Raw genomic sequence first — 20139 nt, forward strand, 5'->3', positions numbered from 1 at the left:
TATTTACAAACATACCATCTGGCAAAAGATACTTTTTATAATGTTGTTTAAAATCCGTATTTATTTAAACCAACCGACTTTAGTCAAGAGAGAAACTTTAACTTGATAGTTCACCCCTGCTCTGTCTTCTTTGTTTTCTGGGAAAACAGAGTTTGAGATGGATATCTATATATTATCTTTGATGCAAAGATTTTTCTAGGATCCAGACAAGCAAATGGCTGCCTCCATTTGTTTCACAGTGGATTCGAACCGGCCTTCCTGAAGTCTGTATGTCGATTAGGGCAGAGCAGAAGCAGCTCAAAGTGCAGGAATCTGTGGGAAAGGACCTTGGATTTGGAGCTTTTCTTTAAGAAGTTGTGCGAGGCAACTCCTGGTCTCACTAACATCAGGACTGAACCTTTAGCTCAAACTCCACAACATACCTAAGTATAATACTTACTTTAAGCAAGTGAATCAGGTCGACTTCAGTGGCCCCATTCTTCTGCTTCAGAGCCTGATCGAGTTGCCCTGCAGCCTTTTTCATTGCTTTCGGTGAGCTCTGCGCAGTGCGGGTCTACGTCAGTGGCACATCTAGGGGCTTTTTGGTGTCCTCCCAGCGCAGCACTGCAGTGCTACCTACATGTTCAGGTCCTGGCCTGGGATTTGCAATACACTAGCTTTTGAACTTTACTGAAAAAAATTGAAGTAGAAACTTGATAGGAATCTCACCATAGTCTTGCACCTGCTTTTTAGGATAGTCTTTGCTATGTATATGTCTTATACATTTGCACAGTTGACAAACACCGGGGGAGACTGAGCAAAGAGAGAGAAAGGAGAGTTTTCTAAGCCAAAGCTTATCTTTACGTAGGTTATGATTTCCCTCTGTTCTGAAAGGTGCTCATAAAGCTCATCTCTTCCCACCCTACTGACAGTCACATTCACCAAAGAAACCCTTCCAGTTACCTGAGTTTCCCAAAAGATGGCATAAATTGCTGTGTAACTTATCACCTAAGGCTCAGAATGGATAAATAGTCATCAGCTTAATCAAGGGATCCCAGAATAAAGGCCCCTGTGGGACAGGTTACAGGTAGCTACATTGTGTTGTTTCAATAACTGAGCAAATCTTCTTCTCAGTTACCCTGAGGGGTGTGAAATCCAACCCCAAAGGCTTTGCACACAGCAGCATTGAAAGGGCTGTTTGAAGGGGGTGCCTGTCTCTTCTCTAGATTGGCAGCAGTGAAGAAGAGGCCGAGTGTGTTGGGGACATCCACAGACACCTCTATAAGGGAAGAAAGATATCTTTGCATTTGAACAACTTCAGCATTTTCCCATTCTGTCTCCTGCAAAGAAGCCACTGGTCTTACTGGTTTCCTGAGAGTGTGGACATGCATCTTCCAGTCCACAGCTTTTGGATGCTTGCGTGAGAAACAAGGGTTAAGGCAATAGAACAAAGGCAACCAAGTTTAAATTTTGCCCTCTAGTACGTGCCAATTTGTCGATAATTATGATTCTATTAAATTTGATAGCAACCTCTAGTGGGTGGACATATGAAAACTCAGACGTGTTTCCTCAGCAAGGAAGCTTTAAAGAATAACACCCATTTGGTAGTAAAACATTTGATTAAAGTAGGCTCAAATATTCTAACTGTAAAGGTTAAGCACAGACATGTGTGTCACACATGATGCAGCGGGTAAATGACGTAATGTCAATAGACCCGTAACAACGAAAAACATTCCAACACTGCATTTTGGCAGAAAGTTTGATACCATATAAAATACAATTAAATGGCTATAACTTGCACGGCGTGAGAATCAGTGTCCTGTAAAAATAATACAATATTTATAAGAAACTTTCCAAAATGTTTAATTGCATTTCAAACAATGACTTTACTTTTAAAATTGCAGTTTCTTAAGCAGGTTTGTACTGTGCAAGCCCGCTTTTGTAGTTTTATTTTGGCAGGGTAATGTTATAAGCTGCAGGCTGTTTCAAGTGCAATAATTTATCATATCCCTGGCATAAAAAAAACTGCTTTTGCAGCAAAGGAGGTGTAGCATGACTTTGCTTTTCTCTAAAAATGAAATTTAGTTTATGTCACAGGATCCCTGCACCACTGAGTGTCATACAGTGGTCCAGACATTTACGGGTTCATGGTTACCAAGGAAGCTGCAAATTTTTAAGAAAAAAAATAATGATGTGGAGGTATCTAGAAAATGTGGTAATAAGCAACACAGTTTAACCAAAGACAGATCATCCAGACAAACCTTGAGCTTCATTTAGAAAGTAAACCAGTCTCCCAGACAAAGGAAGATCTCATCTGTGTATGCTTCTGTAAACATTCAATACAGGGTCAGAGTGTAAATTATTAGGAAAACTGGGGAAAAAAAAAATGGATTAACAGGGAACTGGCTAAGAGGAGTTAGTAACTGAGAAGTATTACTGGCTCCATGGGAGGCTACTCATGGAGTTGTTCACAGTTCAGACTGAGCATGTTTGATGTTTTCAGCAGTGTCCTTAGCATAAAAACGTGAAACTGTGTGGACAAAATTTGCTGATGACTGTGGTACTGGCAGTACAGAAGTGTCAGAATGGCACGTCAAAAGGCCTTGAGGTCACCCAGTTAACAGAAAGGACATTAAATTGAATTGTACGAGATGTGAGATAATGTATGGAAGGAGAAATGACAAGAATTTCTGATGTAAGCAGTGCATTCGGCTGCCAGAAACAGGTCCTCTTCGGTTGTTTCTATGGACCCATGTCTTCAAACCAATCACATAATGCTATTGAGCTGTCACGGTGATGTACCCATTAAAAAAGCTAAACGGGATGGGCCCAAGGCTTATCCACAAGGTATTTTCTACAGTGAAATGGAAATGCATGGGCGTTGCACAAGCTATTGCTGTGATATCTTATTTCAAAACATACTGTTCTTATCAACAATACTTAAAGAGCTTGCCAAAGGAGCAGTGGACAAATATCTGGTGGGCACGGCATGGGAAGAAGAGTGTGTGGCATCCTATGAAATTGCCTCTCAGAAGGTGACAATTAAATGGCTCAGCTTCAGGGAGAGATCAGGACTGGTCTGTCTGCTCAGTGCAATGCAGGACAGAGATGAAACTCCTTGCACTCAATGAGGCGACCTGGTCACTACCTGCAACTTGTCTATGGAAACACCAAGATCTTCAGCTGAAAAACAAAGTCTGCCCGAGTCCTTCTCAGCTGCAAGGCTGCTTCTATTACCAAACCAAACTCATTTAAAACTGAGCTGAGGTAAATAGCTTTGAAGTAATTACCCGTAGGGTAATTAATATCTTATTAGACTTCAGTAACCCAAAGAGCAGGTGGATTTTGGTTATCAGTACACTAGAGAGCCAACTTCCAAATTTTAACCAAACTTAACCCAAAATGCATGGGGACAGCCCCATAGCAGTTGGGGACAGCATGGGGAGAGCCCCTTGACAGTGTGAGTCCACGTCTGGAAATTACAATATTCTTTCTCATGCTCTTTCTCTAAGCAACAAGCAAACCCAAGCTCAGTTTGGTTTTGTGTGAAGCCAAGTTTGAAAATTGCTCCTAATTGCTTTACGTGCATAGCACAGTTAAATGACAAGGAAGACATCCTACTTCACGGTTCACATGCCAGTTTTACATATGCTCATAGACATACCAGACTCATATTTAAAGCTCTGTGATAATGTGAGAAAGAAACAGTGACAAAGGCATCTGTGAACAGAAAGGTTTGGGGGTCTGTTGGCTCCTTGCTTTCACATGAAACCTACAAAACACTCTCATCCCCAGGCATCTATGAATGGTGATACTGAAACCCGTAAAATGGGCATAGTGAGAAATCCACAGTATATGTCCAACACTAGAAAGGAGATATTAGCTAGCACAGAAAAACAAGGAGTTTTATTGTCCTGCTCATATGATATGGAGCATGCTTAATTCATTTATTTATTTTTTTCTAATAGTCTTATCCTTTTATGTTATCACAGCGCTTCAGAAAATCTCAAGGTCTAGGGGGAAGTTTAATGTTTGCTGTTCTGGGATCATTTGAAGCCATGCATTCAAAGAGGACAAAATCACTTTTAAGTCTGCCTGTAGGAAATCTATCTTGGCAACCAGACAACTAGAATTAGTTATTAAAGGCATGTCAAATGAATAAAGACACCTCTGTAAGGAAAACCGCAAAAGCATTTACTTTTTCTAATATGAATAGCGGGCTAATACCAAATCAGCTTTCATTTTCCACTCTCCCTTCACCTCCTAGACCAGAGGTCAGATCCAATAAAGACTAACGCAACTGAAAATCATTTCGGTTTTTTGCATCTATTACATAGCAGATGTATATTAAATAGCACTGCCTGGAAATGAAGCAAACTCACATAATCTGATGTGGCAATCTCCTTGTGGAACTGGTTCACTGCAAGGCAAAAAAGTCTGTGGTATTATTAAAAGTCAGGAGGCACACCAAAAAGGGGGGGGGGGGTGTCTCCCCTTCCCAAAAAAAAGACATAGAGCTTTCTCGTTCTGTAATGAAAATTAAGACACTGAGACAATTACGTTCAGGATCAGAGTCTACACTTCTTCCTTACATTGGGCAACCCCCGTGGAATCACTTGGTCAACCAGTAAAGACAAAATAAGCATTTTCATGGTAGCCAGAGTCTGGAGGAGTGGGAACAATTCCTGGTTTTACCAAAGATTTCCTATGTGATACCTTCTAAACTCCTTAGATCAAGAGAAGAGACTTTGGGATTTTCATCTTTACCGTGCCTACATCAGAAAGCAGGACCTGTCTCCTGTGTGACTGTTGCATCTGTCCCCACAACTTTACTTGAAAATGTACAATTTATGTACATACCCGCTGCTTTAAATCTTCCTTATCAGGATATGGTCAGATTTGACCAAGGTCCAAAAGCAAGCGTAAGCTTCTTCTAGACTTTTTTGTTAACTGCTGGATAACGTCTAATAAGAAAGGAGCCAGAAAACCCATGAGTGGGCAAACGGCTGTCCCAATCTGGTATTTGTTGAAAGAAGCAACTACAGATTGTGGTTTTATCTTGATCCAGTTAGTCAGGAATATTTATTTGGACTAAAGTAGCCATAAAAAACAGCTTTAGCTGTAGCTATAAAAAATAGGTAATTTTTTTTTACATCAGGTAGCATATACAGTTACTAAATTTGTCAGAACTGAGCACTATCAAAGGCCTTCTTTTTAAGAAAAATATACTACTTATACACAAAGTAATTCACCTGCTTAATCAGACACAGGAAAAAATTAAACAAAACCATGGGAAAAGGAAATCTTGTGGATGGAAGAATACTTGTACCACTTATAGAAGTTGCAGGTTAGCTATAAAACACTTGTTTAGAAGACTTTGGAAAAGGAAAAATTCCAAATCTTACAAAAAATAAGCACCTTTCAGTTCATGTAATTCAGTAAAACATAGCCCAAAGGAGCTTCTAGCCTGTGGCCTACAAATCAGATAGAAGTTCTCCATACTTGCTAAGTATTAGCTGCTGCTTCTTCACTTCCCAGAGGAGAATTTCTCAACCTTCTTCAATTACTCCTTGCCGAGTCCTAAAGTGCGCTATCATATCCGCTACCATACCGCTTGCACTGTCTCAGGAAGAAAACTCTTCATTCATACAACATACCAAGTTAAACACTGGAAAGAGACATCCCTGATTTCTCATAGCATGTGTTGACTTTTCTTCACGTTACACTCACAGCTTAGCTCCGAGGAATTTCTCTATCACTCAGTCTAGATACAGCTAACAGAGTGAATCCAGCTGAAACGCCTATTGAAATTAACTCTTTGGAGCCAGACAAAACCAGGGAGGGCATTCTCTTAGGCCTGCCTCACACCTACCCGTAAACAGCAAGAAAACATCATAAAGTCATCCAGTTTGACTTCCATGCTCTCTAATAGAGGCATACCACAGGGCATAGAATTAAACCAGTTGCTCCAGTATTGAAACCATCACATTCTGTCTTACCAACAGGTATTCCATATGTCTCCAGTGTCAACTTGAGAAGGCCAAGAAATGGAGAAGCCCCCACTTATTTGGTACTTTGTTAACTCTGATGAACATTTTTGCAGCAATAATCATCAGTCCTGAAGAGGCAGACTGATAACTGCCCAGCCTGTGCCTTCACCTCTGTATTTCCTGGTTATTGATCACATTACCGTGATGCAAGACCTGCGCTCTAGAGGCTTAACCTCAGTTGTTGTCCGCATTCTGGAAAGGCACAAAGTCCCATTTCTGAATCTTAGTGCTTTGATAATATGGTATTCACTGTAGGTAGGGTTCAGTACTTATTGCAGCTCCCAGGTTGTCAGCAAGGACGGGATATATTTATGTCCTCTTGGAAGTATATGGAGATACAATTCTGTAGTAATCACCACAGCATATCAAAATAGTAGCCCACTGCTCTTACACAGTCCATCTTTGACTTGGATTTGGGGGAAAATAGCCCAGTACTTCAGCAGGAAATTGTATATATAGACTCAAGATGAGTTCCTTCCTAAACTTCCATAGAGGCTGTTTTGTGTCCTGAAATATGAAGACTTAAACCTTCTCTATTGTAAATTTGAATATACTTGTATTCATATGAATCTTCAACATTTTGAAAATCTAGCTGATAAAGCTTTTCACCTGTTTGGGCACCTTTGTAGCACACAAATTTCAGATGAGCCATGGGTACGTAAATAACTATTACGTCCTTGGTGACTTTTTTCATGGGCATCATTGCATATTTACTTGCAAAAACCAGGGCTGGCCCTGGATATTTCTGAAACACCTTATTATAACAATGAAGATGTTTTTTGCTTTGAAAGTACACAAAAACAAAGTCTGCTGCATGCTGGCAGCCCACAGTGCTATTTTGCTATTTTGACTTCAAAGCAGTCACCTTTCAAAGATTGGTTAGTTGTGCTCACAGGGAGAAAACGACTTATACTAAGGAAAGAGATACCCCATTTAAGGAAGGCTGAAGTACGTTTATCAAGGGGGAAAAAATAATATAACTTCTCTTGTGAAAATGAGTGAAAGCAGTGCTCTGCTCCGTAACACTGCTCTTTATACAGTGATCTCTTCTTGAAATGGCCGTAGTACAAGGCTTCAACGGAGCAGCTGCAAAAGTATTTTGTTAACGCGCTGCTAATCAGACACTTATTTTTTCTGTCAAACTTGATTCACAGCCAATCAGATATATCACATGAAATCAGGCAAGGGAAGAGGGCTCCTATCATTCCCTCCTTCTACTTTCCGTAGGGCACAGCACAAGGAATGGCACTCTCTCATTTCAACAGATTACACCAAACTCGCCTGTTATTACAACTCCACCACTGAGCATATGCTTAATTTCCTGTGCATCCGCAACATACGAGGGTCTAACAAGGCTGAGCAATACAGCCTGCAGTATTTTCTCACATACCAAGACAATAAGGAACCACGTAAGTTGTCCAACAGATGTCTGCTGTTAAGATATGTTTTTAATCACAGAAGGACAAATCTAATAAACTGAGAATTTTTATTATGCGTTTCAAGTTGTTGTCTCTGGTGCCTATAATGGCATTGCGTATCTGCTGGGTTTTTACCCCACAGCAGTAAATTAGAAAAGAGATAAAAGGAGTAGATCCAGAAGTCACTGCTATTCCCCTCATTAGTATTTAGTGGGTTTAGAAACAGAACAAACTAAAATTCATGTGAAAGAGCATGTATACATCATATTGGATTAATAAAATTAATTTCCTAGCCTTCTGAATCTCCCTTATTTTCATCGATATGCCTCTCTCTAACAAGTTTAAACATTTTTTTTTATTACAAGCTGACCTGCTGAAAATGAATCCATGCTTGAATTTTAGACTACTCTGGTTCTAGTCTGTTTGTCAAAATAAAAGTAAATAATACTGGAAGGAAGAATTGCAATTTGTTAGTAGCATTGAAGCAATTTGTTCGTAGCATTATTGATTGAACATGACCCCTCATGAAGAACTAAAACTTGGCTTTTAGTCATAAATATAAAACTGTATTCTACATCACAATCTGCCAGAGACATGAGTAGGTAAGTACAAAAGTGTATCATTAGGGAAAGAAATTGCAGCACCATGCATCATCAGAGCAATAAAAGACTAGGTAGGTACAAAAGTGTATCATTTGGGAAAGAAATTGTAGCATTATGCATCATCAGAGCAATAAAAGAGAAGGTGTACACAGTTTTTACTTTATAAGTAAAAGGGAGGGTTTTTTTTACGCAGGTTTAATAAAGTGGTCTCTGTACTTTTAGAAGTGAAGAATGATTTCTATTATTCTCATCTCAGCTTTCTTCTCATTTTCACTTAAACATGAACATTTTCTATACAAAAAAATACCTGAGTTTTTGTAAACATATACGTGGTCATATCTCATACCCACCACCTCTTGCCACCACCACTGGAAAAGACAATCTCTGCTAATCTGTAAGCTGGAAAAGAAGCTGGTAACGGTAACGTCGAGCCAACACTGACACTGATGTGATACCATTTTATATGCAGACTGTTTTTCTCACATTTTTTAATCACAAATTGTAACTGCAAGAGGGTGTGACTGTTACAAAATAAGATTCTTTCTGATAAAATTTATTTTTAAGTGTTTGAGGCTCTGCACAATCCCCAAGCAAAAGACCAAAAGCAAACAGTAGAGATAAGTGCCACTGACCACAGAAGGCCCATAGAAGCGAAATATCTGCAGATCTGAAAAACTAGTTATAACAGCCTTGCCTCTGGGTCACACATACTATATTTCAGGAACTGTGACTCCAGTACAGTTTAGCGCACACATTTAACAAAAGTTGGGTCATGCAAGCAGTATATATAAAGAAATCATTATACTTTCATCATTTGTAAGTTAGCACTGTAACCAGAATGACGGATTTCTGTACCCATTGCCCTTGTATGACTGAAAGGAATTCTACCTACTGCTGCTTTATTTTCAGAGTAGTAATTCATTATTGAAATATAAAAGAGCCCTTAATGGTAGTAGAGCATCATAAGAATTAAATTTTCCAACGCATGGGTACTCCTAGTCTGGTGAGTTTTTTACAAATGCGCCACAAAGCGACAGGAATTTCCATTAAACAGATTCCATGACGCTACTGGGACTTTCACAAATTTCAAACTTTTCACAGACTGCCACAATACTGTGGAATCCTGACAAAAGGCTATGATTTCCAGTGCATGCTATAGTCTCCTTTATATTTTTGTATTTGAGAGGCTTATTCCTAACTGAATATTTCACTTCAGCCCTGGACCGACCGAACAGTTCTACATTTTCATTAAAAAAAAAATCATAAAGCACAGTTACTTTGCATTTCAATTCAGTACTTCCCTGGTAGCGCACCAACACTGGCACTCCTTGATGCTGCAGGGAGAGTGGAGGGAAGACGACTGCTTCAATTCAAACCATGTGAAAGTCTATAGCTGCACTGGTGCCTCTTGTTCTGTTCAACAGCCTGATTTCAGAAGACTGTTTGAAGAAGTAATGCAATCCATTTGCTCAGTTTCTAAATAACGAGAACTGACAGCCCTGCGCCGCAATTGCTGTACATAACACTAGTGCTGAAGCTTTACTCACGGCAACGTATCGTGGGGGAGGTGGCAGTGAACCTTATTTTTAAGTAGTTCGACGCTCTTGAATTCATTGTTTTTCTTTCTTTGTATGTGTTCTTTCCTCGGGAAAATGTTAGTAGCCTGCCAAAACAACAACAGAACATGAATGTTATGAGGGGAGACCAACACCGCTGGCAAAGCCGCAACAGCCATGTGTGATATCTGAGAACCACCAGAGCTGTTTTAGCAGGTGAACCGGAGGGGTGACAGCCATGCTTCAGCACCTAGATTACAACACATTGCCTGTTTACATGCTTATATTTTTCTTTCCCATGTTCAGCTTCTCGCACTGTAAAACCAAGGGAGCAGATTTAAATTTGAGCAGGAACATTAAACAGAGCTAAAAGAAGGTAAGGACCTGCACCTTAAGATACGTACAGGCACACTGCCCATCTGTTGGGCAGACCCTGAGTCTTTTGCAAGACCAGCCAGGCACAAAGCTAGGAGTTAGGGCGAATATACCGGCCACCAGCTAAGAGCAGACCTGGTACCAGTGCACAGCAGTGTAAGAGCAGACCAAAGAGACCCAGGGAAGCTTTTGTGTACAGCTCCTCTTGCTAGCCAGGAAAAACGACAAAAGAAAAAGATTTGTCTCCCTCTCCAGTGGTGACAGGATTTGGTGAACCTCTCTGGCAGTCGCTCCTTAGTATTGTGTGTTTATTTTCTCCTCTTACAGGATTTTATTTTGAGAAGATATATTTTGTAACTTGACAATGTGCTACTTTACAGCCTATACTCACCCAAAGGAGCTTTTTTTAAAGCAATATTATTATATGAGAAATCACAAATGTTGCTATGAAATAATAGTCTGGGAAAGAATAGTGAATTAATTCTAATGAGAAACTAAAAGTGCTTGAGAGAATTACGTAGTAGCATATTCTATCTTTGACATTTGCCATCTATAATAGGTTGTACTGCATCTGTCATTTCATTACACACTGCAAAATACAAAACTGGGACTGTCCTGTCATTTACAATTTAGTTTTCCTGTTCTACTGAACTGCAATTTTTCTGCCATCTCTATATATTGCTTTAAGATTATGCAAAGTCATATTTATCTGGAAATACATTTTGTCATCCAAATAATTTAGATAAACTGCAATAACACCAGCAACCCCTAAAAGTTTCTGGAGGGCAGTGTCACACGTTGAATACTTCTCACTGTTCAAGAAACGATGCCACTTGTCTGGTTCAATAAGACATTCCTTATCACCCGACAACCCAGGCTTATGGGTTGCCATCTGCCCGCCACAACAGTTCATCTGGCACGTCACCCTTTCCTAGTCACACAAACTAATTGAGCGCTTGGTGGCTGCTCTCCGTTACCATCTTTCCCCTCACCCTGCATGTGACAACGTGCCTCAAGTTTACTGTGGACGTGCCAGCCAGCTCTGTGGCCCATGCAGTGCAGTGCTCCTTTGTGATCGAAAGGCAGGTCTGCAAATGGCTGCGGATTGCGGAGTGGAGGTTAGGCACCAGCAACACATCCTACAGAGACGGGTACTCCGCTTCCAGAATTCATGCAAAAGCAGCTTTGTGCAAACCCACAGGCAAAGTGATTTTCCCTCACACAGCCTGTTCCCTTTGAAATTATTGTTTTGATAGGATCAAGGATCTCGTCGATGTGTATAAATACCTGAAGGGAGGATGCAAAGAAGATAGAGCCAAGCTCTTTTCAGTGGTGCCCAGTGACAGGACCAGAGGCCATAGGCTCAAACTGAAACACAGGAGCTTCCCTCTGAACATCAGCAATCACTTTTTTACTGTGAGGGTGACTGAGCACTGGCACAGGTTGCCCAGACAGGTTGTGGAGTCTCCTTCTTTGGAGATACTCAAAAGCCGTCTGGACATGGTCCTGGGCAAGTGGCTCTAGGTGCCCCTGCTTGAGCAGGGGAGTTGGACCAGATGACCTTCAGAGGTCCCTTCCAACCTCAACCATGCTGTGAATCTGTGACCAGAATTTGAAGGAAACTTCCCTCAAACTCCTGTGTAAAGTCCATCCTCAAATCCACCCGAAACACATATAAACTCTGCAAAGAATATGTGCACAATCTGTCAAGAAGGCAGTTCTCAGTTTGATGCCCATCTGCCCAGTGATTGCCTAGCTAAACCAAGAGTGAGACAAACTGACTTACTACCTCCCAAAAGAAGTTCTGCTTTTACGAGAGCAAAAGGAAAGGTAGAAACAATTCCCTACTCAAGTCCCTGAAGGTTAGTTCAAGCGCCCAGTTCACTAATGATGTTGCAGATGGACATAAATTATCTCTCTACTCTCAAGTGAATGGAGAGACACAGAGGTTATTCACATTGAGGCTTTGCCTTCATCATGGAGCAAAGGTTTGTGTTTTTCCATGGAGTGCACACATCAGGTCAGTGAGGTTTTGCTGCTAGAAAAATCACAAGGAGGAGGCACTATAGGGGCTTACCTAGCTGGCAATAAAAGTTACAATTACGTTGTCTCCATTGGGATTCAGTGCAGATAACTAAGATGCAGTGGCTAATAATTATTCGTAGGATATATATTTTAAATGGTGAGGGGCAAATTTACATGCTGATGTAGGATAACAAGATGGTAAAGGCTGCTGTGAAGATAAGCTGAGAATGAACCTTTTGCCAAGCCCTGGCTGTGACATCCTTATAAATTAGTATCATCACCTTTGAGACTTTGTTGGCCTTCTACGACTTTCTGAGCAGGAGGACATATAGCTACTTCTTCTCCTGTGTCATGTGCTATATGTGAAACAAGTCTGGAATTACTTACACTCACTGGCTCCCCATCAGTCATTCTGATGTTGAAAGACCCAGGTATGCTCTGGTTACTTGCACTTTCTGCAAGAAGTCTCACCTTAGCTAGTTATACTAATAAAGTTATTGGTTTCAAAACAGCTGTTTTGAACAACTTAGAGCCAGAATTTGGAAAATAGATTAAATACTATGAATCTCAATCCTACTGTAACTCAGACTAGGGGAACCTCATTACCTCCAGAGTTACTACGAATTGACACTAGCATAAGAGGAGAGACTAGTTTGTATCTTTGATTTGAAAATGTCTTGCTCATTGGGAAACATCAGAAAGCTGATCTGAAAGACAGAACAATTTTTAAAAATCCAGACTAGTCCCTTGAAAAGATCTGCACGCATTTGTCACACTACCACTTTGATGGAGCAATTCAGACATTGCAACAGTAATGTTTTTTGACCTTTTAATCAATTCCATTTTGCAAGTACTCCGTCTGATAACCACAAAGGGCATTTACAGGACCCATTCTCTGGAGTCAATGGAAACTTTCTGTCAAATAACCATCTGCAGAGACAGATAAAACACATAATGACAGGATACGTTTGTGGAGAATCTGAATGCATTGAAAAAAATAAATCTGGACCTGAAAGCAGATGAGTTAGAACAAAGGAACCCAAGCAAGATGTAAGGCAGCAATTAGGGCTAGAAAATTAAAAATACTGAGGAATTTAATCAAACAGGACAGTCTAATCAATGAAAAGCATGCCACATGCTCTCTGGGTAATTGCATCCCTCCCCCTTTTTTTTTTTTGTGGTGCTAGTAACAGCCCATATTTAAGATAATTGCATTCCTATAAAACTCAGAAGTCTAGGACTACCATCATTTTCATATTTGTCACATGGGACTTCACGCTCATTCCCCTGAAGTCAACAGCAGCTGTCAGTGATTCAGTGGAAGCAGGAAGGGCAGTGGTGATGGACAAGTAAGTGACAAGTGGACTTCCAGCACAAACAGCTCCATGATCTTTTCTTTTATTGCCTTTCCCTAGAAGAAAGAGTTAGCCCATCTGATGACAGACAAGCTGAGTACTTCTCCATGGTGGTGTGTACTCAGACACTATGCAAGTAGGTCTTCTGTGCACCACTCCCCCATCTCAATCTGGTGTAACTCTGTCACTCAAAAGTGGTGAGTAGACAAGAATTAAGTGTAAATCTTAAAGCCAACTTGGACAGAAACATGCAAACAAATCCACTCATTCAACAACCACATCAATGATTGTTATTTACCAGTTCTGTGTATCTAGTGCTTTTATACAGAGAGATGGGTGAAATCCTTTAGAGATGCTTCTGATCTTACATCTGAACCAGTATTTAAAGGTGTGATTTTAAATCACATTATTTAGCACAATCTAACCAAAACTTAAATGAAAAATAGAAAATTTTATTTGTGTATATACCTACAGTTCCCAGCACTACAACCTTTAGGGGAAGACACATCTATGGTTGGTAAACACATCTTACACCCTTACCTGTTTTCTCATGTGCCAATAAATTCTGCTAGTTCAAGCACTTCTATAGAGACACAACCGCACCACACGAGGAGCAGCTAGAGCAGTACAAGAGCGGTATTTTGTGCAGCCTTTAGGATTTTAGGTCCAGTATTTAGAAAGAGTTTTAATTGTTATAAACCCCTGCCACACACATACTCCTGAGTACATTGGGCTAGCCTTACTGTACAACAACATCAAAATCTCCATGCCTTTGATCAAACACTCCAACAGACAATCAAGTGCTAATAACAGGGATACTGCTTGGACTTACCATATTTTCCTGGCTAGCAGGCTAATGCCATTTTCCTGATGGGAGATTACAGAGATTTAATTAAAGCTACCATGTTTTAATAATGGACTCATTTAACAGAAAAGCTGCTTTGGAAAAGGACAGCTAGTCTAAATGCCAGTCTGTGTCTGGGACCTTCATAAAGTTCTTTTGTACTTAATACTTGTAGCCAAAACGACAATCTAGCCTTTGTTAATAATGTCCCTGCAACAGAAGAGTGACAGTGAAACTGTAGAAGTTAACCCTTTCATTCTATATTTTATTATTGATTCCCAATTCAATGCTTCTTTTCTCAGCTGTAGTAAAATAACCTTCAGTGAACTCTAAACTGCCTCCACAGAAAGCAGTCTGGACCTGACCATTGCTTAGCCAAGATTTGAGTAATCTTCCAAACTGTTTGCAGGACTAATCAAAACAGGCTAGAGAGGGAAATTTGCTATTGGCTATCTTAATTTTAAGCAATACCTCTCTCAAAAACAGTATTATGTCCTATAATCAATATACTGATAGGTAATCAGAAATTAGTTTGTATAAAAGACTTTTATTCTTGAATAATAAAAGACACTATCATTGGGATACAAATACGCTGAAAGTTAGAATGCTTCAAGAATTTACATCTAGAACTACCTGGAGACTGACATGTATACAAAATAGACTCCAACATTAGAAACTCTGGACAAACCTCCTATCTCCTACGGGCTTTCTAAAGCCTGCTTGCCCTAGAACAAAGAACTTTGTGCAACGCTGCTAAGTGACATCCAAAAGCAGCTTCAATCTCAGCTTCCTCTCAACCATCAATTGTTTTTACTTCATTGTATCTTCATTTATTAATTTCTCTTCATCTCCTCTTTTCCTTGGTCTCCATTTGTCTTTGCTTTTCCCACCACAAATGGAGAAAATGCGTTTTATTTTAAATTCACTTTTTAAAAGAAAGTTGCTTCTCTCTGCTGTTCATTCTGTTCCATTGTGCAGTTCACATCCTGATAGTCTGACAATATACTTATTCCCATACACTTCCCTCATCTGGGATTGTGTTTCCACCAAGCCTCCCAAAAGCGCTGTAATATTTACTAGCATACATTTTGGCACACATGAAATGTGTGATTGTATTTATATTCATGCCTTTTGCATATATACATCTATACAGACCTTGAAAATATTGCAAGTGTTTTTCCTAAGCTTTTTAACAATTTGACCCTATTGGTGTTGCCTGCTTTAAATCCCAGTATGACTCTTTTTTTATCCACATCGTTATAAAAACAACACAGAAACCTTAAAACAACCAGATGCAAAACCTCACCAACCAAAAGAATCCTCTACTTAGTTGAAAGAAAAGGCTTGAAAAAAAATATATATATTCTGAATTACATCTTAACTAACTTTTATTACTGTCCCTATCAGCAGTAAGATAATTTGCTTTGAAAAGAAGCATGGTGATTTAGTCTCTGTGGTATTTATAGCTATTAATACTATTAACAATTCTTTCTGAGAAACTTTTTTAAAAAAAAAACCACATAGTCTCAAGCACGGTCATATTATATGTAGGATTTATGTGAGGAATGCACTAAGAGCAAAAAGTGACATTATAATGTCAAGTGTTTAAAAAAAAAAGCAATTTTAAATTAAAGCTGAAGTTCCATTCTGATGTCTACCTGTTCAGAGTCATTCTTCCTTAGGTTTCAGAATAGCTGCTTTTCACAGATAGGCAGGTTTAATATCCAGAAACACCTAGAAGAATTGTATGTAAATAGAAGTATGTAAATAGAATCACTATAAATAGAAGCCAATCTGAGTGGATGTTATAAAGTAAATTTTAAAAAGCACATATTTCACGGCAGCTTTTAAAGCTCCCCCAATCCAAAGAAATGTAGAGACTTGATTCCAAGACACAATAGAAGAAAGACTGCTTTAATGGATAAGCTTAAAGTCAGGCCCTTAACTCATCTCACAGGTTACTGAACCCTTCTCAGGACTCTGGAGGAGCAGCCAGCCTTCTCGCTGGAATAGCAAACACCTGGAGTGGGTCATTTGGTTAGGTAAGTCTTTTTAAAATGTGGTCAGAACATAAAATAAAAATCCTGACACATCCTTTTAAAAAACAGTGCTGCCTGTATATAGCCAGTGCTGCCAAATTGTATAATAGATATACATAGAATAGCAGAATAAACCCATTTGGAAAGTGCAGCAAAATGGTATTAAATTGTGCAAAGCAATTAGAACTGAACTTTTGCATTCTCTTCAGATTACTGAACTATGTATGGCTATTCAATTTTTTTCAATTACAACATTGTGCAGAGCTATATATTTCAAAGTGCTTCTCTAGGAACTAATATATAGTTCAACCAGGGTGGTATCCACAGTGTCACCACCAAGGGCAAATGGATAAAGTTACCAGAGGGAATTATTCTTTTGTGGCAGGTTGATTTAGACTTTTTAAATGACAGCAGCTGAACAATCAACTCTTATTTGTTTCTGTTACTAATAGGGAGGTGTTAGGCAGGTCAGCCTTGTAGTACAGATTTTCTGAGAAGAAACTGCCAGTCTTGATAACAAAATTACAGCATTGATAATAGTAAATAGAAAGACCGAGCAGCCCCTGGAGGTGTTTGAATCCATCACTGAAAATAATCTATCTGCTCTGTTTGGGGACATTGCTTTAGTCAGCAAAAACTTTTTTTTTTTTTACAGTTAATCAACTCTAATATTACTTTTAAATAAAGACCGAGGTTTGAGAACAGAAACAGGGGCTTTGAAAAACTAAGGGTTGTGTAGCAAATGTATGAAGCATTAAAAATGAGTCCTAATAGCAAGAGATTTGAGGGAAATAACATGTCTCAATTTACATATTTAAAGAGTAACCATAATGTTGTACACAGAGCATGCAATGTAATGCCCTGCCCCTGGGACAGCAAATATCAACAGGCAAAAATAAAATAAAATTAAACTCTCAGTAGGATAATCACAAACAGATCATCAAGATAGCAGTCGCCAGTTCATCAGCAGCTTGGAGTGAAACAGTCACCTTAACTCTAATTGAACTTACCGTAACCTGAAAAGTCACAGTCTCGAAGACTGAGGTTGCTCGGCGGGGGAGTTGAGCCCAGCACGTGCTGCACACCCTGCGTTGCGGGAGGGAGGCAAGCTGCTCGGCTGTGGTTTGACACACCGGATCGCTTCCCGCACGGACGGGGCTGCAACTCCCACCGAACGCACAGGGAAGGGGGATTCAGGCGATGTTTCTGTGTGGGAGCACTGTCATGCCAGCAGAAGTTCATCAGGTGAAGCCAAGCTCACAGGAAGGCCTCAAAGACCCAGCTCAGCTCTCAGAGTAAGGCTGGATCTCAGAAACCCCCACCCCATGCTAATGAGTTAAGCGTAGTTACTCCATTTCTGCAGCCAGTAGAGCCCAAATTTGTCACCGTGACACCACAGTTTGGCTACTTGGTCTACGAGCTCTGAGCAACGCACCTACCAGGCTTTTTATGAACCCCACCTCCATAGCAAAGGAAGTCTTCTAGAGACAAACCCATTGCTCAGACCACTTCATACCCTGCTGGGAGCATCCCTGTTACCTGAAAGATGAGTTCAAAGGATTTAGTACATTAAGTCCCCTGTCTTTCCAGTGAGCATGCCCTCTTGATGTGGTTTTGGTCTAGTAAAAGATGCTTTTTCTCCAAATACAATTGCAAATTTTATCCTCATCAACTTTTTTGCCCATATATGCTGGGAAACCCTTAGTTGTAAAGCTTGTGTTTCCATTTCATCTGTTGTTGACTACAGCCTTTGCTGAAACCCCAGTATGTTAATCCCATCATCACACTGTCTACATCTAAACTAAAAGCATTCAAAGTCCTCTAAAATTGCCCCGCAGATAAACATAACCAAGTTAAACACAGAGCGGTATTTCTCAATCCGTATTTTGCTTTGTGTAGAAGCTTTGTATCTACTTCAGACTCAGAGGAGGCTCCTACATCACACTTTATGCAGCGACATAGTTTGGCTGAATAGAAACTCTTGCCTCTGTATTCAGGTTTTGCCTCAGTTATACCCCCAGCCAACAGCTAGCAAATTGTTTCCAGATTAATTTACCTGCTGTGCTGGTGTTCAGTGCTCCCCCGAGGAATTCCTCTTGTTTAGTAGCACTTTTATCACTCCCCCTTCCACATGCTGTGCACTGTCCGTGAACATTTCCAAACTCTCTCCAGGTGATGGTACCTCCTCCAGTTCCTACACCTCCTTCCAAATGCCAGGCGTCATCGGGACTCAAGATTGCCACAAAACAACTGACAGGCTTTGGGCTTCACCTGCCTTGTGATTTGCTGCCTTTTCTTTGTAAGATTTCACACTCACCAAAATATCCATATACGCATCTTTTTTTCTCCAGAAATGTCATGCTGAAGCCTGCCCAGCAAATTCTGAATGCTTCCCTAAGACCTCTTTCATACTTCTAAATTCTCTCTCAGCTTTTTCTCCTCGGTATCAATGTGGATGCCATTTGCAATAGCTCAGGGCAAAGAAGATTTTGTTAGAGGTCTGCTTCATTCCAGAGAAGAGTTTCTAACTGATCACAAACCAAGTTTACCCATTACACAATAGTATCCTTTGTGTGGCAAAGGACACTATTCCCCACAACCAGACCAGCGGCTAACACGTTCACAGGCAGCATGCTTCGTGCATCAGTCCTTCCCAGCCACAACTAGCAGATGTTCTAACCACCGCGGTGACTAACAGGGTGAGGTCCTTTCCCTTTCTTGCCTTTTGAGTGAGGATAAACATGCCCTGGTCTCACAAGACTAAACCCTACAAGTGAGACATCCTAGTGCTGTGTAATCCTGTCCAGGATTAGTCAGAACCTGGGGAGAGGGAATTATGAAGACTTTTAGTGAAGGAGCGGTGCTTTCCATACGTGTACTTTTGGACTGTGTACACACAATCTATTCAGTTCTATCCCTTTCTTTTTTATTATTTCAAACGATTTTTTTAAATTTTTAAACAAAATCTCAGTTTGGGGCTTGAAAATACACTGACATTTCAGTGAATCACTTGGGACTCCTAGGCCTTGCCCAGCACTTGCAGGATTACACCAGGCTGGAGATTGAAGGAGTGTAGTGGGTTAAAGAAGGATATTGTGAAAAACAGTCGTGCTTAAATCGCTGAAAACAGAGAACTACAGGAAACATGTAGTACTCACATCCATTTTAAGAGCCTGGCCTTACTAGATAGACGTCATTCAGAGGGGCTTTGGAGGTGTGATGGAGAAAGCCAGGCTCGGTTATAAAAAACTGCACAGCAGCAGAGGCTGGATAGGCATGGCCCAGCACGGTGATTCACCATTACCTGTCTGCTGAGCTGTGAAGCAGGAGTGGCATCATTTCTATTTAGTGGTTGTAAATAAACTGGCAAAGGCAAAAGAAAATCAAAGCCAAGGGTGAAAGGGTGGGATAAAAATAATATATAAATAGTGAGAAAGATTGAATACCAGAGATTTTATTGCTTGCTAATGGATTTAACAAACTCAAATATGTGACAGACTAGAGCATCCCTGTTGGTTAATTGTAAAACCATATACTTTCCAAAAGCTAGGGAAAGCCACTATAGATACATAGCACTATTGTAGTCTTTCCTTGTAAAGCAATTAAATTGCACCATGAAGAAACGTTAACCCTGGAAAACTAAATTTATACAGAGAACTGGGTGTCAATCTGGGGGTTGAATTTACTGCAGTCTCCTAAAGGGAAGATCTTTGAAACCAAACCCAAACTTTATTTAAGCATTTCTGTCTTGTTAAAGTACTTTACAAGGTGTAACCATATCCAACTGAAGTTCACACACAAATGATGTCATTTGCAGCAACACTTCAAGAAAAAACAAGAAATTGTTTAAGAGGCGTTTTATGATAAGCTACGTATCAGAAACGCAGATGATAATA

The 20139-nt window shown here is 40.1% G+C and overlaps 1 long non-coding RNA gene across 2 annotated transcripts; it reads right to left on the minus strand.

Moving 5' to 3' along the window:
* Window positions 1–445: 445 nt before the first annotated feature.
* LOC142407799 (uncharacterized) lies at window positions 446–18894 on the minus strand. 2 transcript variants are annotated; one of them, XR_012775057.1, is made up of 4 exons: window positions 18300–18894; window positions 9347–9712; window positions 4362–4468; window positions 446–792 (listed from the first exon to the last, which is right to left on the minus strand). It is a non-coding gene; the product is annotated as an uncharacterized LOC142407799 (long non-coding RNA). The 2 variants fall into 2 exon arrangements; XR_012775056.1 differs by lacking the exon at window positions 446–792 and having other exon boundaries at window positions 4357–4468.
* Between the last annotated feature and the right edge of the window lie 1245 nt (window positions 18895–20139).

The sequence above is a fragment of the Mycteria americana genome, chromosome 3 (assembly GCF_035582795.1).
Source record: "Mycteria americana isolate JAX WOST 10 ecotype Jacksonville Zoo and Gardens chromosome 3, USCA_MyAme_1.0, whole genome shotgun sequence".
NCBI lineage: Eukaryota > Metazoa > Chordata > Aves > Ciconiiformes > Ciconiidae > Mycteria > Mycteria americana.